Source organism: Chelonoidis abingdonii, chromosome 3 (genome assembly GCF_003597395.2).
Source record: "Chelonoidis abingdonii isolate Lonesome George chromosome 3, CheloAbing_2.0, whole genome shotgun sequence".
NCBI classification, from domain to species: Eukaryota; Metazoa; Chordata; order Testudines; family Testudinidae; genus Chelonoidis; species Chelonoidis abingdonii.
The window spans coordinates 204,368,889-204,387,365 of record NC_133771.1 but is presented as its reverse complement, the minus strand read 5'-3'; the positions used below and the strand labels follow the sequence as shown (position 1 = coordinate 204,387,365).

General features: G+C 46.1%; 1 non-coding gene across 1 annotated transcript; it reads left to right on the top strand.

Annotated features, from left to right (window-relative positions):
- Positions 1-3,295: 3,295 nt before the first annotated feature.
- Positions 3,296-3,398, top strand: LOC116815178 (U6 spliceosomal RNA). Its single transcript, XR_004371427.1, has one exon. It is a non-coding gene; the product is annotated as a U6 spliceosomal RNA (small nuclear RNA).
- The last annotated feature ends 15,079 nt before the right edge of the window (positions 3,399-18,477 follow it).

Below are 18,477 nucleotides of genomic sequence, written 5' to 3'. Positions count from 1 at the left end.
AGGTGAGTGAGCGGGGTGAGCAAGCGAAGGGGGGAGATGAGTGGCAGGCAGGCAGGGGGGCGAGAAGGAGCCTCCCTACCAGAACCTCCCCCACCCCACCAGTGCCTTCTGCCCACCAGCAGGCCCTGCTGTTCAGCACCTCTGCCTCCCTTGCTACACATATCACCTGCCGCGGATCAGCTGTTTCGTGGCATCAGGAGGTGCTGGAGGGAGGAGCGAGGGCGCAGCACACTCAGGGGAGAGGGTGGAACTGGGCAGGGCAGGGGCAGGGCGGGAAGAGGTGGGGAAGGAGTGGGAAGGGATGGGGCGGGGCAGGGTGGAGATGGGAAGAAGCAGGGCAAAGCTGGGGCCTTGCGGAGAGGGGTGGAGTTGGGGGCAGGGCCTGGGTAGATTCAAAACTCATTGTCTATAGCCCAGGCCCACACCCCCATAAGGATGGCCCTGCCTAACTCTAATTCATTTCAATAGGAGTTAGGCACCTAAATTCCTTTGAGGTACTTTGGGCCTAAATCCCTCCTGAGAGATATTGAGACACCCTTGTCTCCCATATGAGTTAAGGATGCTTAGCAGAAGACTCTGGCTACCATGGAGGAGCTGATGTTACATGTGTAGGTATATATACATGTCTGTTCAAAAACTACTGCTCCTAAATGAGCTGAGAGCACTTTTAAACTTGGTGTTGATTTTTTTCCCATGTAGTAGAAAACTCTGCACACAAATGCATATTTGTAAAGATGCTTTTTTAACCTTTATCCATTCCTAGAGGTGAAAGCTGTACTGTCGGATTTTAATGAGTCTTGTATCTCCTTATTTCTTAAATAAAAATATCAGGAGATGTTTAAATACCCAGATAGCGCGTTCCACTAGAATGATCAGCAACACTTTGCAGTAAGTGGCAAATCACTGTTAATTTCTTTGAAATTCACTGATAAAACTTTAATCATAATGAACTTCTCTGGGGAAAAAAAGTCTCTATTAAAATGCAGCCAGTTGAGGAGGTACAAAGCCTACCGTAAAACAGAAGTTATGCTTAATGAGTGTACTCTAAATCGGTGTAGACCTGTGATTACCATAAGTGGTCACCGTTGACTTCCTTGGAAATTGTGCACACCTGAAAAATCAGTCCTTAGATGTCTCTGCATTTCTGAGGTGGGCAGCCGTAGCCGCATGTACCTGAGTGAAGATGGTGACTTTAGGGAATAACATTTAATTAATACAGAGTGGAACGACTTCAAAAAGCAAGACTGAGACAGAGTCACATCAGAATATCCCATCCTCCAGTGATTAGGACACTCTGAGAGATGAGAGACCCAGTTCAAATTCCATCCTCTCATCAGGTAGAGGGGGGAATTGAAGTGGCATTGGCCACGTCCTAGTTGAGAATGCTACCTACTTGGGGGGAGTTAACTGTGCTCAAAGAACACCTAGCAGATAAGGCCATGGAGGCGAGTTAGCGGGGACAACCTGTGTCTTCACATGTGGTTTTAGGATCACAGTGGGGCTTAGTTGGGAGATATGCATGCAGATGCATCTGTACAGCAATAGTGCACATGCCTTCAGGTAGAAACTTAGACAACTAGGGAACTTCTGTATTGAAAATTCAGGCACTGCATAAGTTTAGGTGCCTATGGGTGTTTTGTGGATCGCAGTAACTCTAAATCTGGGATTTAGGTGACTAAATCCCATTCTGGAGCTAGAACTTATTGCCTACAGTGAGCTCTGGATCAGACCTGCTATGCTGTTTGCCTTACCTCTGTAATTGCATTCATCCACAGACCTGGATACACAAGTTATATTTTTGAAGTATTTTTTTTTAACTGCGCTAGTTTACACAATGCTATGTACAGCAACGGCCATCAGTGAAGAAGAAGGTGGGAGAGATGACGGGACTGAAGGAGCTTTTCAGAATCCTTATGGTGCTTTTTGATCCAGGATAAGGATGCCTCACAATATCTATCATGAAGTCTTTGTCACGTAGCAGATATAATGGGATATGAGGTGGCATGAGGTAAAGTTGCTGATCAGTGTAGTTGTCATGTTCTTGCACAATCTGGTTGTGTCGGCCCGTATCATCTGGAAGTGATGTCACAGAAAGCATGGGATTACTGCTGGATGATAATTATGTTTTATTTTAGTGATTAGATCATTAAGCTTTATTTAGTGGATGAGACATCTGAACTGTCCCCATCACTAATCTCTCTCCTACCTGGAAATGGTTACATTTTCATGTTAATGTGATGCTTGTGAAAAGCCCTGAATTTCGGGCTGACTTCAGTGAGAGCTGAGGGCACTCAACTCCTCACCAAATCAGGTTCTTATAGCACAGTATTAACATCTCCTACTGAACCACGGTAGAGTGCAAGCTTATTAATTCTTTGAAATGCCTCCTCTAAGCTGTGCTCTCTCCATGTTTATCAAGTCCTTGCTCTCTCCACTGAGCAAAGTGGTGAGTTATTATGGTGGTTTTGTGAGATGGAACTGAAATCAGACTGCAAACACCAACTCATTTCACATAGGCCTGCAAGGAGAGACGCTGGATGGGAATGTCTTTCGATCACTGCCCTTTGAGGATGGATTTGAAATGGTAACCTACAGGTAAAACCTCTTTATCCCCTTTCCTCAGGAGTCCCCAGGAATTATCTTTTTGAAGTAGGATGAAAGTAATTTTCATGTGTCAGAGACAGAGAATGTGATCCAAGAGTTAATCTAATTATCAATCAGTAAGAAATACCGGAAAAGATCCAGGAGCCAGCTGGCCAATCAGAGGGGTGTTGTGAAATTAAATGCCCTCCGCTAGCCTTCCAGTGATGTCACCCCATCTCAGTGCCAGAACGGGATTTATTTTTATTTTTGCAGAGGAAAAGGAAATCAGAGACCAGCTGCTGAAATGAAGTAGATTACTGATTCCCCAAATGCCACTGCCCCCCAACATATTGTGATGATGATGAACGTTTCAATTTTAACTAGTGAATGCTCCAACAGCACTTCTCCTCGTACAGGGGCTGTGACTGACTAACACTCATTGAAGGTGAATGGTGACACATCCCCTCAGCACTCAGAAGCCACCAACATCAGTGCCTTCAGCGAGTGTTTCTGTATGGTTATTTCAAGAGCAGCTGCAGGTGCATTACTAGAGTGAAAATCCCTTTGTTCAAGAGACAAAGAGGATTATTTGATGCCCCTAGTTAGAGAGAGAGAGAAAAAAACCAGGCAGCATCTTTTTCTGATGCTGTTTACTCTAGCCATGAATGCAGTCACTACCCCATGTACTTTACTGTGATTACAGCATCTGCTTCTGCTTGGGCAACACATATACTAAAATCGGAACGACATGGAGATGATGAGCATGGCCTCTGTGCAAGGATGGCGTGCAGATTCATGAAGCATTCCATATTTTGTATTGCTTCTGCCCCCATGCTATCTTTGCCTCTCTTTAAATTGAAGTAAATATAGGAGCTTTGGTGGCAGAGGTTCTCATTGGAACCTACTGTGGGGCCTCAGTCTTGGCTGTTCCTGTCTAGTCCATGCTCTATACCATCAGCTCTCAACCTATTTACCACTGTGGGCCACATATGCAGCTCTGTATATGTTATGTGAGCTGCAGCCACACAATATATATACTAGCTGTATAGGCCTGAGTATGTCACAGCTGTGTGCTGATTGGGCCACGGGTTGAGAATCACCGCTCTACACTTTTTATCATAGTCAGAGGAAATGAACATGTCTGGTAAGATTTTATGAAGCGGCCATGTGTCAGGGCACTACTCAGTCCCCAGTGAGCTTCCCTTTCCTCTGGTATGCGGGTGTTCAGAGGACGGCCTCTAAATTGATTGCTTGCAGAGGAGGGAGAAAAAGCTTTTGGGAAGACAGGGCTCCATAGCCTGGCTAATAGTACTTTGCTGACCCCCCAAGCTAGGGAATTTTCTCAAGGTGCAGTGATCGAAAGACATTTATCTTGCTTTCTAGTTGTAATTATTTTCCCTTGAGGAAAAGACCTTGTTCCTGTGTAGCTACTGTTTTCTGATGAGTCATTCCATCAGAGTTCACCAAACTCATTTTCACTTGTGACCCAAACCTGGATTTGTACCAAGGTCTTCAGGCAAGAAGCACTAGGGCATTACTTGCCTATACCTTCTGGCTCCCTTATGTTGCTTTACTTTGAAATTCTGCCCATCTTGCAAGCATTGGGACCAGGACCAGCGCTAGTGTTTCTAGCGCCCTAGGCGCACGGGCATTTCACCGCCCCATGCGCTGGTCCCGGCTCCGGTGGACCTGCCCGCAAAATGCCATCGCCTAATAATCCTGGCGCCCTAGGTGATTGCCTAGGCCGCCTAAATGGAAGCCCCGGCCCTGATTGGGACTGTAAAAGACAGGGCCACATGGCATGTCAACTGCTAAGGGCCGAGGAACTGCCATTTCAATGAAGCAAAATGTATTATGAATGCCCCTAAAACCAACAAATGAATAACTTCAGAAGTTAAAAGAAAAACATTATTAATGCTGCTTCTCTTGCGACACAAAAGCATTATGGTATCTCCCATATCAATTATTTTTGTATTGCTTAATAATGTATTGCCCTCCATACTGCCAGCCAACCTACATAATCTATATGCACTTACTCTTTCATCGTTTCCCATGTTTCTATGCTTTTGAACATTGAAGGCTTTTGAGCTCTGCCTTTATTTTGAGGGTTTATTTAAAAAAAATAATTGTCCTGTTAAAAATGATGTGAGGGATAAAACTGCCAAGAAATTCAGTCTATAGCATTTAGCACCAGCTCATTTTTTAAATACAGCAACAAGGGTTCTTAGCTGTTTGAAAAAGACTCTATTCCTAGAGAGAGAAAATAATCTTCTATGAATAACTGCCATTTAAATTAAAAGACTAAAATAAAATAAGACACAGAAGATGGATTTGCCTGCACACTAATCAGCCTTTTCAATCATGCACAAAAAATGCTTTGTTTCTTAATAAAATAGTTACGATGGAGTGGTGGAGATGAGGGGAGCAGAGATGCAAACGTTGGGTTGATGCATTTAGCACTGTGAAGCGGTTTGGCTATAAATGATATTCCATGACATTGCCAGCCTTGCAGCACAGCCAGGGCTGTGGGAAGATACAAGAACCATGATTGGTTTCATTTGTAAGGTAGCTCCAGCTCATTACATTCCTAAAGCTTTTCTCTTCGGGTTTTTGTTTGTTTTTTTTTAAATTAAAAATTAGGGTTTCATTTTTCCTCTTATTTCCTGTGGTTAGAAAAACTCAGGATCCTATTTCTAGGCAAATATCACAATATCCCAAATGAACACCCTCTCAATTAGCAAGCCAGGTATGGTCATTTTCGACACAGCTCATTCATAGACTCATAGACTTTAAGGTCAGAAGGGACCATTATGATCATATAGTCTGACCTCCTGTACAATGCAGGCCACAGAATCTCACCCACCCACTTCAATAACAAACCCCTAACCTATGTCTGAGTTACTGAAGATTTCAAATTGTGGTTTGAAGACCTCAAGCTGCAGAGAATCCTCCAGCAAGTGACCCGTGACCCATGCTGCAGAGGAAGGCGAAAAACCTCCAGGGCCTCTGCCAATCTGCCCTGGAGGAAAATTCCTTCCCGACCCCAAACATAGCGATCAGTTAAATCCTGAGCATGTGGACAAGACGCACCAGCCAGCACCCATAACCTGGCATTAGCTAGTTCAGCCTCCCTGCTCCCAATACTAAAAAGAATTCACCATCTAGTTACAGTTTGTGGAAATGTTCTATTTTATAGTACCTCGTATGTAGCTAGTGCTTGTATTACTTTGTAATCGCATGTGACCTGCCAGGTCCTTACGTACTGAAACCCCTCAATTGTGAGACCACCTGGCAGTTACTATTTAATGTTTTTATATCTTCCAATTATTATTTATTACTATAGCACATCTGAGTCCTAGTCATGGGCCAGGACCCTGTTGTGCTATGCGTTGCACAAGCGCAAAACAAAAAGACAGCCCCTGCCTTACAGTTAGAACTTGCTGGGAATTTTTTAACTTTGCTCAGAAAATGATTCATCCAAGCAAAAGTTTTTTGTGAAGTAATAGCTGTTTTGACACAATGTTCATCGGGAAGTTTTTTCAGCTCCCAGGATGGACTTTCTGGTCAAAACCAGAAAGGAGGACTGTAGACCCGGAGTTAGAGCAGAGCGGGGATTTGAGCCTGGGTTTTCCCCATGAGTGGCCTAATCACAGGCCAAACAGTCACTGTTTCTTTTCTGCCCCGATGAATATTTAGTTATTTATACAAAGTGGAACAGTTTGAAACAAGAGAGAGTGACTGTATAGCCCGGAAGGAAGGGCACTCGTCTGAATCAGGCCGATCAGGGGCATGAACCTGAATTTTCCAGCACTAACCATTGGCAATAGCCACAATAGAGTCTTGCTTTTCACAAAAGCTCTACTTTTTGTTCCAATATGGAGCGAAAACAAACGTTGCAACATCGACATTTGTCTCGGAACAGAGTTCTTGCTTTCCAGCCAGCCCTACATGCAATCTCTTGGCTCCAATTTCACATACTGGATATGTTGCAAAATTTATATTTATTAATAGCATGCCTGGCAATATTCTAACCAGTAAGGGTAAGGATGGAGCTTTAGGCACAGCCTTGAAAGACAGGTGGTGTGTAAGCTGTTCCAATGGACAAGCAGCCCTGGGAGGCCTTGTTCCTCAGAGACAATCATGTCAAAATGTGCCCTTTTTGCTGCTGAGTGTGTGCACACTTCTCTGAGCAAGACGAGCAAGCACATGCAGGGTTTGTGACTGTGTATCAGGGAGCAAAATCCATGCCCTTTCCCTGCCCTTTAACCTCAGTTTCTGTGAGTGTTTCACTTTCTCAAGAATGTGGAATCAGGCCCTGAGGAGGACACATTCCAGTGAGTCATGGGAGCCTGTCTAAATGTGTTTGTCCATATCCACACACCTCCTCCCTCGACTCCCAATCCCAAGGAGAGCCCATTTTGAGAGCCATACTTGTCAAAATGTGCTTTCTTTGGACAAGAGCTTAAACTGGGGGCTGAGCTCATTTTGATGGACTCCTGTACACATCAAAACATGGAACAATACATTACATTGCTAGAGGTTAATACGGTAGACAAGCACATTTTGACATGACCGCAACCCTCAGAGAGGCAGTGCTCTCCCTTGGCCCTGCAAGATATTAGTTAACTGCTGGGTCATGTGATGTGAAGGTGTTATTGGCGTAGATCTGGAATGGGCAGATTACTTATGGTTGTTGAAGTCATGAGTGTGCTTGCCCCCTTCTGTCTGGTATCAGAAATGCTCTTCTGCATGTCACAGGTAAGGGTCCACTTAAGTTGTGGAGAAATCACACGTTTTTCGTTGGTTGGTCACAGCATAAACGGCAAATTTCAGGGATCTGTACATACAGTATATATACAGCAAGTATTGGACTGTACTACTGTTATGTCTGTAAGTCGCTTTGGATAAGGGATACTTTTGTATACTTTGAGCCTAGTATAAAAGTACTCAAAAGACCAGATTTCATGGGGGAGACCAGATTTCATGGTCCGTGATACATTTTTCATGGCCACGAATTTGTTAGGGTCCCAGTCATAGGTCATTTAGGGTATGTTTGTGCAACAGTTAGATACCCGCAGCTGGCCCGTGCTTGTTGACTCAGGCTCATAGGGCTTGGTATGTGGGGGCTGTTTCATCACAGTATAGACTTCCGGTCTGGTGCTCAGAGTTGGGCTCCAGGACCCTGCAAGCCTGAATCAGCTGACACGGGCCAGTTTTTAATTGCAATGCAGCCATACCCATACTGTTCCTGGTGCCTGTGGTGTTTTGGGATGAGAGGATTTGCGTTCTGGTTCCACTGCTGCTGTGAAGTTTGACGTGGTCATCGTGTACAGCAGGCATCGGCAACCTAGGGCACGCATGCCAAACATGGCAGATGAGCCGATTTTGAGCGGCACGCAGCTGCCTGCCACAGTCCCGGCCCGCAGCCCCACTCAGCCCCCACCCCCCACCGCTCTCCCCTGCGGGGGCAGGAGGCAGAAGCTTGGTTCTGGGGCAGCCAAGCTTCCCCCCTCCCCTGCTTCTTCCCCCAGCATGGTGCTTTGCTGCCCCACACCCTCTCCTTCCCTGAGCCAATCAGCTGATGGCCCTTGCGACGGGGGGGAAGAACAGCAGCGTGCAGACAGCTCTGTGCAGGACGCAGAGAGAGGTAGGGACAGGGCGTGGAACGGGACATCTCCCTTCCAGCCCCCTGCCGTGAGCCGCTCAGGGCAGGGGGCTGGGAGCACCGCCACGAGCCGAGCACCCCACCCCTCTGCCCTGGCCCTTCCCACACACACTCAGCCTTCTGCCCTGCACCCTCCCATACATCTGTCCTGACCCCCCCACACACACCCAGCCTTCTGCCCTGCACCCCCCCATACATCTGTCCTGACCCCCAAACACACACACTCAGCATTCTGCCCTGACCCTTGAACCCCCCCACACACACCCAGCCTTCTGCCCTGCACCCTCCCGTACATCTGTCCTGACCCCCACACACACACTCAGCATTCTGCCCTGACCCTTGAACCCCCCCACACACACCCAGCCTTCTGCCCTGCACCCTCCCGTACATCTGTCCTGACCCCCCCACACACACTCAGCAGTCTGTCCTGCAGCCCCCATACCCCTAGCCCTCTGCCCTGACCCCCCCACACACACACTCAGCATTCTGCCCTGACCCTTGAACCCCCCCCACACACACCCAGCCTTCTGCCCTGCACCCCCCCATACATTTGTCCTGACCCCCAAACACACACTCAGCATTCTGCCCTGCAGCCCCTATAGCCCCAGCCCTCTGCTCTGACCCCCCCCCACACACTCTGCATTCTGCCCTGACCCTTGAACCCCCCACACATACGCAGCCTTCTGCCCTGCACCCCCTAGCCCTCTGCCCTGAACCCCCCACACACCCAGCCTTCTGTCCTGCACCCCCCTATCCCAGCCCTCTGCCCTGACCCCTGAACTCGCCCCCAGGTCTGGGGTCCCGACTGCAGGCTCTGCTCAGCCCACTGCTGGCCTAGGTGAACAGAACCCCAGGCTGGCAGTGTAAGATCAGCATTTTAATTTAATTTTAAAAGATGCTTCTTAAAGATTTTGAAAACCTTGTTTACTTTACATACAATAGTTTAGTTATAGACTTATAGAAAGAGACCTTCTAAAAACGTTAAAATGTATTACCGGCACGTGAAACCTTAAATTAGAGTGAATAAATGAAGGCTCGGCACAGCCCTTCTGAAAGGTTGCCGACCCCTGGTGTACAGCATAGCTACAACTCTGAACTCCAGTGTGGATCGGGATCTGTTATAATAGCTAAGTAAGGCTAACCCAGGAGAGTTTATTTAGAAATCCCTTTCATTTTCTTGCAGTGGTTTCACTGCAGCAGAGGGGTAATTCTCTTGAATACAGTAAAAACGTTTTAGAATTTAAGGCTTTTATAAATATTAACTCTATTTTAGGATGATTTCATAAGGAACACTTGCGAATCGGGTGTGTATATTTCCCATATTCTTAAAAAAACACATTACTGTGACTTTTCTGAACCCTGGGAAGTTAATTATATTATACACTAATTGTGTCAGCTGTAAAGCTAACCCTTTATTTTCTTGTACCAAAAGCAACCTCATGCTCCTCCATTCTTCATAATCACTCTGAATTGTATTATAGAACAGACTCCGATAGCCATCCCTTCTATTAGGGGCTATCTCACCTCACCACTTCTTACCAAGATTATCTACATGAGCGACATCTGAAGATTTCAGATTCCTTCTCACACTATTGTACAGCATGCTGAGTTGTGGAAGCTAAAGCAGGTGAGCAAATGATTTTTTTCCTGCAAAAGAATTTTAACAAAAACACACGTTTTCCTTTTTTCGCCTAACTTTTGGAGGCATCTGACTAAAACCCCAAAACAAAACAAAAAATCCATTTTCAATTGTTGAAAAGAAAGATTTCAATTGGAAATGCTGGCAGGGGGACTAGTTGCCAGAAATGGCTAACTTTTGGAGATTGGCCTTTCAGTTTAGATACAAAAACCTGAATGTTTTTGATGAAAATGGAAGGGGTTTTTTTGGTGAAAGTGGCCATTTAGGGGAGGAAGGCAGTTTCCATCAATAAAAAGCTTTACCGAAAATTATTCACTGACTCTGCCCTAGAGGTGGTTGTATTTCACTGATGCTTTCTGTACCATATACGGTCTTGCTCCTGCAAGGCTTCCATGACCCGTTCTAGGACTGCAGAAGTTTTGGAATCCTTCGCAATGAAAGGAGCTGTGTACATTTAATGCAATGTTATTTTTATTGAACTACAAACAGGATACAATGAAAACCAAGACAGAACTGGGTGGATTAGTTAGCAGACAGTAACTGATGGGGGAAAGAATCCTATAAATATTCCATCTGTAGTATAATGTAGATGGCTGGATGCACATAAAAGGGCTCTGGATTATTTTGCTGCTTCCGTGGCTATAGAAACAGGACACATGGTTCTTTACATATAAATGTGTAGAAAGGACACTCAGTGGCTGTTTTGAGCTTCCTCCTCAAAAGCTGTTTCAAAGCATTTGCACAAATCAACAGCAAAAGCTAAATCTAAAAATGAGACTTGTCACATGGCCCAGCTAGAAGTGGGATAGAGAACAGTCAAAATAATGGAGAGCAGCTACGCTTCACTCAGTGGCGCAGTCTAGCCCAGAGGACCTACTGCACAGAACTAATACATTATGCAGTGGCAGGCACTTAACCAACAGGAAATCCTGACTCACTGTGCCAAGTTAGAAGGCATCCTAGTCCCAGCCCCTCCAGTGTACAATTACACATGGAGCTAATACGTTCAAAAAGGCTCACTGAGAACACTAACCTGCCATTCAGCTGGGAGTGGAAATGCTTAGGCTTAGGATCGCCAAAATGGCTCATTCAAAGTGCTCTCTGTGATCAAAGAGTGGGATTTAAAAGATGCCAAACCACATCATAAGTTCTTATACCCACCTCATAGTTTTTCAGGGGAACACGTGCTTCGAGATAATACTGTGGGCTTGCCTTGGTGATAAAGTCCACACAGTATGTCAAATGTGTTTGTGGCAGCAGATGTTGTGTGTGTGTCCTTTGTCCATAACAGCTCTGACATAGGGATGTTTTGCTAGAAGACCTTTTTTTCCTTCCTGCATATTTGATGGATGTATGTAAATCCACACTAACTCCATTTCTTTGTCTTCAAACACAGACCAGTCTGTCCGTAATACCGGGATATGCCACTGTAGGAATAACGGGTACCTGGTATCAGAACTCTGCTCTTACAAAATGCCAGCAGCTTTCTCACACCAACGGGGTTTTGTTCAGTGGCTGTCTGGGCATTACGTTGACTTGACTGACAACAATAGAAGGTCCCACTACTGGATTTGCTGTGCAAAAAAAAAAATGTGCACAGTGACAAAATTCTATTCAGGAGCCTCCTGCTACAGCTCAATCAGGCGAGCTCAAGGAAAGCCTTTTGCTGGCAGACCAGTGGGCACTTTCTCATCCAGAAATCATTCTTAAACACATCACATCAAAACAGTTCATCAGTATAGTCCTTGGCACATTGTCATGGATCCCCCACTCCATCCCCTGACGACACAGAACGACACTTTATTGTGGTGTGACTCCCTTTCTGCAACGTTTCAAGGAGGCCTCGTTGGGCAGATGCCAGCATTCACCTTCTTATCATTTACAGCTCTTCCACAGCTCAGTTCATGTCCCTGAATTCTAATCTTCATCTAGTGGTAGCTGTCCATTGTAAAATTCACTTTAATGTCTCTATTTTTTGCTGCAGTTGTGGTCTGGCTCATTCCAATGACTTCCTTCACTTTGGCAAGGCAGCTGATTCACATTCTGGTGATCTCAGCAGGCTGGACTGTCTTTCTGCCTGAAGGCCATGTTACCTGTCAGGATAATGATGTACAGAGCATATGCAGAAATCAATTCCTCTGAGCTTTGCCCTCAAAAGGTCAACCACTGTCTGTTTAACTTGCGCCTTTTCCTTACAGAATGTATTTACTACCTTCGTATTTATCGCTAATTTTTTTTTGGTGGGAGGAAAAAATGGAATTTAAACATTATAAAGTATAGTAAAGGTAGGAAAAGTGATCTGACAGCACAGAAGTAGAATATTAAGATGTTGTTCATGGTGTGTTTTCTTCAACTCCATCCATTTCACTGGCTGGATTAGAGACAATAGCTCACTTTCTGATCTCAGGTGTTGTCCACACAGATGTCTTGAATCTGTTGTGCTTTCATCCCACAATCAGCAAAGTCAATAGTCAAAATATGGCTCCATGTTTAAGTTGAAATGTGACAAACAAAATTCAAGGCTCTTGAAAGAAAACTGAGCTTCTTGTTTGTTTGTTTGTTTTTGTCAACTCTTCCACCAAGCATGAGAGATAAAACCAGAATTTTGCTTTAATTTGGAAAAATGCTGAACGCTGCTATTGTGGAACCCTATGGAGGGGAAACGGATTCGGGTAATTCCTACATGTTTCTTTCATCTTGTATTGCGGAACACATTTTCCCTGCATAAAGTATATTTGCCTGGGGTGAAATACTGATACTTTTTAGTAAATATGTCGTCATGCCTGGGATTGGGTGAAGCCTTGTTGAGGCTGGTAAGCATAACAGCCGCCCTTCCATCAGGATAAATGTAAAAAGCAGTTAAGCTTTTTTATGGAATAGATAGCTGAAACAATGGAAGCCACCACCCAAAACACAAAGGCCCATCATGAGTCTGAACTATAGGTATGGATGGGTTTTGCTGGAAGCTGAATGCAATGCAGGAGCTGTATCGGTATTGTCTGATGGAACTGTGTATGTATGAGAATAACAGCAGAAACACCACAGGGGCAGATACAGAAGGCAGCAAGGAAGCACTAATGACAGTCAAGGAAGCACATGTAAAAAAATCCCTGAAAAAAATCTGAGAGCTTTTGGGTAGAGTGTTGGCTGGAAAGAGGTTTAGAACTGTGAGCAATGAAATTGTCTCCTGCTGTTTGATTCCTATTATGTTCAGGGGAATAGGGCTTTTACATACATTGTCACTGAGCCTAAACTGCCATCGTGAAATTACAGGAGTTCCTTCTTGGACAACTGAGGCAGCAATCTGACATAATTTCAACAGATATAGCTAAAATGCAGCATCTTGGGTTCTACGTGCCTTATTATCCCATGTCTTACTATTCCTCTCAGACAAAAGTTAATTGGGCAAAACTTTGATGTCCATCATCTTCAGTTACCTTAACTTACACAGATGTATATTGGCTGCACTTACAAAAGTGCCCAGCTACAAACTGCATTAAAGTCACTGGAAGCTGCAGCTGGTTAGCACCTCTGAAAACAGTCCCATGCTGTATGCAATTAGTGAGACTGAACAATAGTGGCTGTGATAACATTGTAATCTGCAGCCCTGAGATAGCTTGCAGATGACATCTAGGGTTAAGGGATACTTTTCTGTAAACCTGTTGGCTGTATTCTAGAATGGGCACCTGCTGGTGTCTCAGATAATTGTTTAGCCTGAGAGTGACAGAAAAAGGGCCAAAAGAAGTGAAGACTGGTATTGGGCTTTCAGTCTGGTGGGTGAGCTCCACAGAAGAAGTGGAGACCTGGAAATGTACGTAGAGCCAGTGAAGTGATGTTCTTAGTGGAGTGAAGGCCAAGATGCTGATGGAATGACTGAATTATCCAAGAAACACACACCACTTTCTCATCTATGTCTTCATACCAAGTCTGTAGTTTCTTAGTGCCTATTTCCTTGTAAGCGTGACAGCATGGGGGAGTGTCTCTTGCAATTACTGAGTTAATGTTAGGTAACATTTGTGGGCCAAATCCTCAGCTGGTGTAAATTGGCACTGCTTTATTTAGATAAATGGATTTACTCCAGCTGAGGACCCGGCCCTGAATTTTGGTTTAAGCATCTGTCATCATGTAGTATGTTCCAAGACCACAATATGTACGGGAAACAAACAGGAGCAGGAGCTTCACTTTGCCCTGAAAAGCTGTAAACGAAGAGTGCTAGAGTGCAGTGGTGCAATGATTAAACAAATCATCCAATGACACTCTTCTAGATAGATAGATCGATTACGCACTTCCAGGAGACACCATTGACAGTCATAAAAGTGAAAACATTCATGCAAGGTTACAGGAAAATAAAGAAACAAATAACACATGGATACGCAGCACTATAAGTGAGGTACAAATAGAGGCAAAGCGTACATGGAGACCCCTTACCGTTTGGGAGGCTCAGTAGACATGACTCCTAGCAGCTCTCAAAGACAGAGAACTGCACGATGGCAAAGGCTGGATAAGTAAAATTGCCTGCCGACTTGTGCATGAGACCCAGCCCAGCACTGGGGGCTGGGAATGAAAAGATGCATTGTTATCAGGCCAAATCAGAACAACCAACTATAGCCAGCAGTAAACATAGTGTTGCCACCTTTCTAATTGCTGGTAACCAGACCTCCAAGGTACCACTCCCCGCCCCACCTCTTCCCCCAAGCTCTGCCCCGTCTTTTGCTGGATTGTCTCAAGGCGCCCTCCTGAAGGTAGGAGGCAGCCCTGGCTGAACTGGTACTGGCCTGGGTTAATGACCTGGTGCTTCCCCCCAGTTTCTGCCATTTGACCAGATTTTGCCATCACAAATGGCACCCAGACACAAAAGCCAAAAAACAGGCTGTCCAGGTAAAACTCAGACGGGTGGCAACCCTACTGAAACTGCTCCAACATGTGCTGAACCTGGGCAGGGACAGACTTTGCCAAGACAAAGCTGGCTTCAGAAGTCTGGCAGCAGGAGATGATTTAGCTCCATCTTTTCTCGATGAACCTGAGCGGGGCTGCCTGGCACCTGAGCTCTCTAGGCCTACCCTGAACTGTGAGACAGAGCACTAAAGGCTTCCTAGTAAAGGCCACCACAACTATTCTCTGAGCCCCAACTCCACCAATCAGCTAGGACCAGCGGGAGATTTTTGATGGCTTTCTATGCTTTGTTGTCAAGTCTTGGAGGGAAGGAGTGTTTAATTATTTCCATCGGATTCATCGGCTACTTTGTTTGATTCCCTTGCCTGTTCCCTTTGGTAATTTACTTCATCTTTCTCTGGATTAAATTTTTTTTAATCCTTATACTCTGTTCTTCCGTGATTCCCTGTAACTATAATCTGTAATGTCATAGAGATCATAGGGGCTGTCTGTTAGTTTATGCACCTGCCGCATAGCGGAGGAACTGAGTGCAAGGAAACCAGGGCCAATTGGCTGTGAGGTGGGTCACTGGGCCCATGGGGTGGGGCTAAACTTGGGGACCAGGGTTCCCCAGGAGAGGGCAAGAGATCAAATGGAAAATATTATTAGCTGGAGATTGTAGCTACTAGATACTAGTCCCTTATCCTATCTCTGACAGTGGCCTGAACCAGATGCTTCAGAGGAAATGCAAGAAACTCTGCAGCAGGGCTAACCTGCCCCCAGAGAAAGTTGTCTCCTCGATCCGTGCGTATAGAGGTTGAGGATTTATATCCTCCTTCAAGCTCTGGGTTTGTTTTCTTTTAACATTTACTATAATAACTATGAATATTCTTCTTCTCCCTATAAATATTGAAGCCTTTTTTGCATCCCGCTAAGCTCTTGGCTGCAACGCAATCCTGTTGCAACAAGTTCCACAGACTAATTGTGCATTACATGAGAGAGCATTTCCTTTGTTCGCTTCTGAATTTGCCAGCTTGCTGTTAATTGAATGGTCCTTGTTCTTGTGTTACGTTCCCTTGTGCTTGGGCTCTCTGGCTCTCTCACATTAAAAGAAGGGGGTGTGCTGGGAGTGAGAAATCTTGTATGCACCTGGTGTGAACGGGGGCACACAAGGAAAACAGCAGTTGAAAATGAAGTGATAGATGAAAGCCCACACACATCATCGTGCAAAGAAGATGCTACCTGTGAGAGGTGAAGCTCTACTGCCATATGTCCTTGCTTACAATAGTGAGTAACTGAAAAAGAGCCACTGCTCAGATGTGAGGAGCTGCTACAAAAATATAATTAGCAAAAGAAAGAAGCCTAGAGAAAGAGGAGACTGGCTCCTATCATTATTATTCAGTCGTCGGGTACAGAATGTATTCCCTTCCCAAGGTATGAAACTGTACCTGAGTATTTGTTCCAATTTTTGCAGCATTTCTCTCTCTTTACATTCTGTGGCAGCCTCTGGGTTATTCGCATGCAGCTACTTCTATAAAGGGCACTATAAACTGGCTGGATCCCAGCATAGTTCCGCTGCAGTGTTAGAAATTCCTCTGGGTCAATGCACAAAAGGCATAAATGCAATCCACTGAGGTCGTGTTCCTGGAGCTTAAATGGCATTTATAGACCTTGGCACAGGACAACAAGTGCCTGAGAGGCTGCTGCTAGCACAGGTGTAGAATGACATTAGCTTTTAGTTGTTGTTGGTCTCCTAATCCCCTATCTGCTCCTCACCAGGCCCCACTGGTGACACACGTGCACACACATCTGAAGAGCTACCAAGTGCTTTGTTAGGTGCCTCGAGCTCGTCCATTAGAAACCAACAGGTGCAGCCCAGGAATGACTAAATTGTTGTCCCCCTCCTCCTGCTGCTGGTGCACACGGCTGCTCCTCACCAGGCCCAACTACTCCAAACAATCATGTTTTTTGAAGTAGCTCCAGTGCAAGGGCAGCATTAATTAAAGAGGCAGGTTTATGGCTGTGATAAGCAGTGCTGGGGTAAGGTCACACCAGAGGGCTGCTTTCATTCAATTATTTTAAACGTGGCAACAATTTAGTCATTCCTGGGCTGCACCTGTTGGTTTCTAATGGACGAGCTCCAGGCACCTAACAAAACACTTGGTAGCTCTTCAGATGTGTGTGTGCGAGTGTCATTTAGCCAATATCAGCCAAGCCATAAAGCATTTTTCGGTAGCACCAGTAAGAGCATTTTAGCATGTCAATAAAGCTGAAGGTCACACCCTTAAAAGCTGCCTTCCCTTCAGGAAACCGCACTAGGAGTTTGCCAAGAACTTTTCTTACAAGAATTCCATCAACGCTATACTGAAAACTGCTCATGAATGAAAGACTGGCAGCGTTACAGCTGGTCTTGCACTGGATTTTGACTCACCAAAATGGAAGGCAGTTTGGAGATGGATGTTTTTCATATCGGTTCATTCTAGTTAGGAGGTTTAGTATACAACAGCAAGGTCAAAATTTATCCTGTGAATGTCATATGTTTGCAGTGTCACCTTCACAGACACACACTTCCACCACTCTGCATCCGAAGGCCTGTCCCGGCAGAGCCCCAGGATTTCATTTCTTCCTCGTGCACCAATTCTCCTCCTTTAACACGTTATCTCTTCTCTGTCTGCTCTCAAAGGGCATCTCTGGGCTTCTCTTTTAGTAAGAAGGCCATTGAAGGGGAGTCTCTGCCAAGACTTGGCCCGATGCTGCTTGCTCAGCATGCCAGCATGCGGCACATATGCAGCATAAAGCTGTCATTCTCCTCTCCATCTCAAGGGGCAGGCAGTTGGTCCTCTATGGCAGCGGGTCTCAAAAGTGGAGTCTGTGGCCCCCTGGGGGGGGCTGCAAGCCATTTTCAGGGGGTCTGCAAGCCCTGAGCCTGGTGCTGCACAGGGTAGAAGCCTTGAGCCCTGGGTAGAGTTGGATGGGCCCAGGGGGAGGAGGGAGAGGGCAGCTGCACCCCTCCTCACACCTTTTCTCTCCCCACCATGAGGCCCACCCTCTGGCTGGCTGGGGGGTGAGAAGCCAGGGCCTGGCTATGTGGGGAAACTGCTACTCCATAGTGCGAGCAGTCACAGAGTCCCCCTATCTCCCCCTCCTCCTGCTTCTGGTGCACACGGCTGTGACTGCTCCTCAGCTCCGACCCCCACTTAGTTCACAGAGCTGGTAACAGCCACGTGCACAGGGGCACCCGGCGCTAGGGCCAGCAGACCCCTCAGGGAGCAGCAACCACAGGTGGGGGCTCTCCCGGCACACAGTTCCTAGCTACCCCGTCCCTGCATGCTGAACACCCCGCCCATCTGCACAAAGCTCCTAGCAACCGCCCTGCCTGCACCCTGAGCTACCCCCTACCTGCACACGGCCCCTCACTAGTTCTCTCCCTGCACCCTGAGCTACCCTCTACCTGTACAAAGCCAAAGCTACCCCTCTCCCTGCACCCTGACCTACCCCCTACCTGCACACGGCCCCAGCTACCCCTCTCCCTGTACCCTGAGCTACCCCCTGCCTGCACACGGCCCCTCACAACCCCTTAACTGCACCCTGAGCTACCCCCCATCTGCACATGGCCCCAGCTACCCCTTAACTGCACCCTGAGCTACCCCCTGCCTGCACACAGCCCTTCGCTACCCCTTAACTGTACCCTGAGCTACCCCCCACCTGCACACTGCCC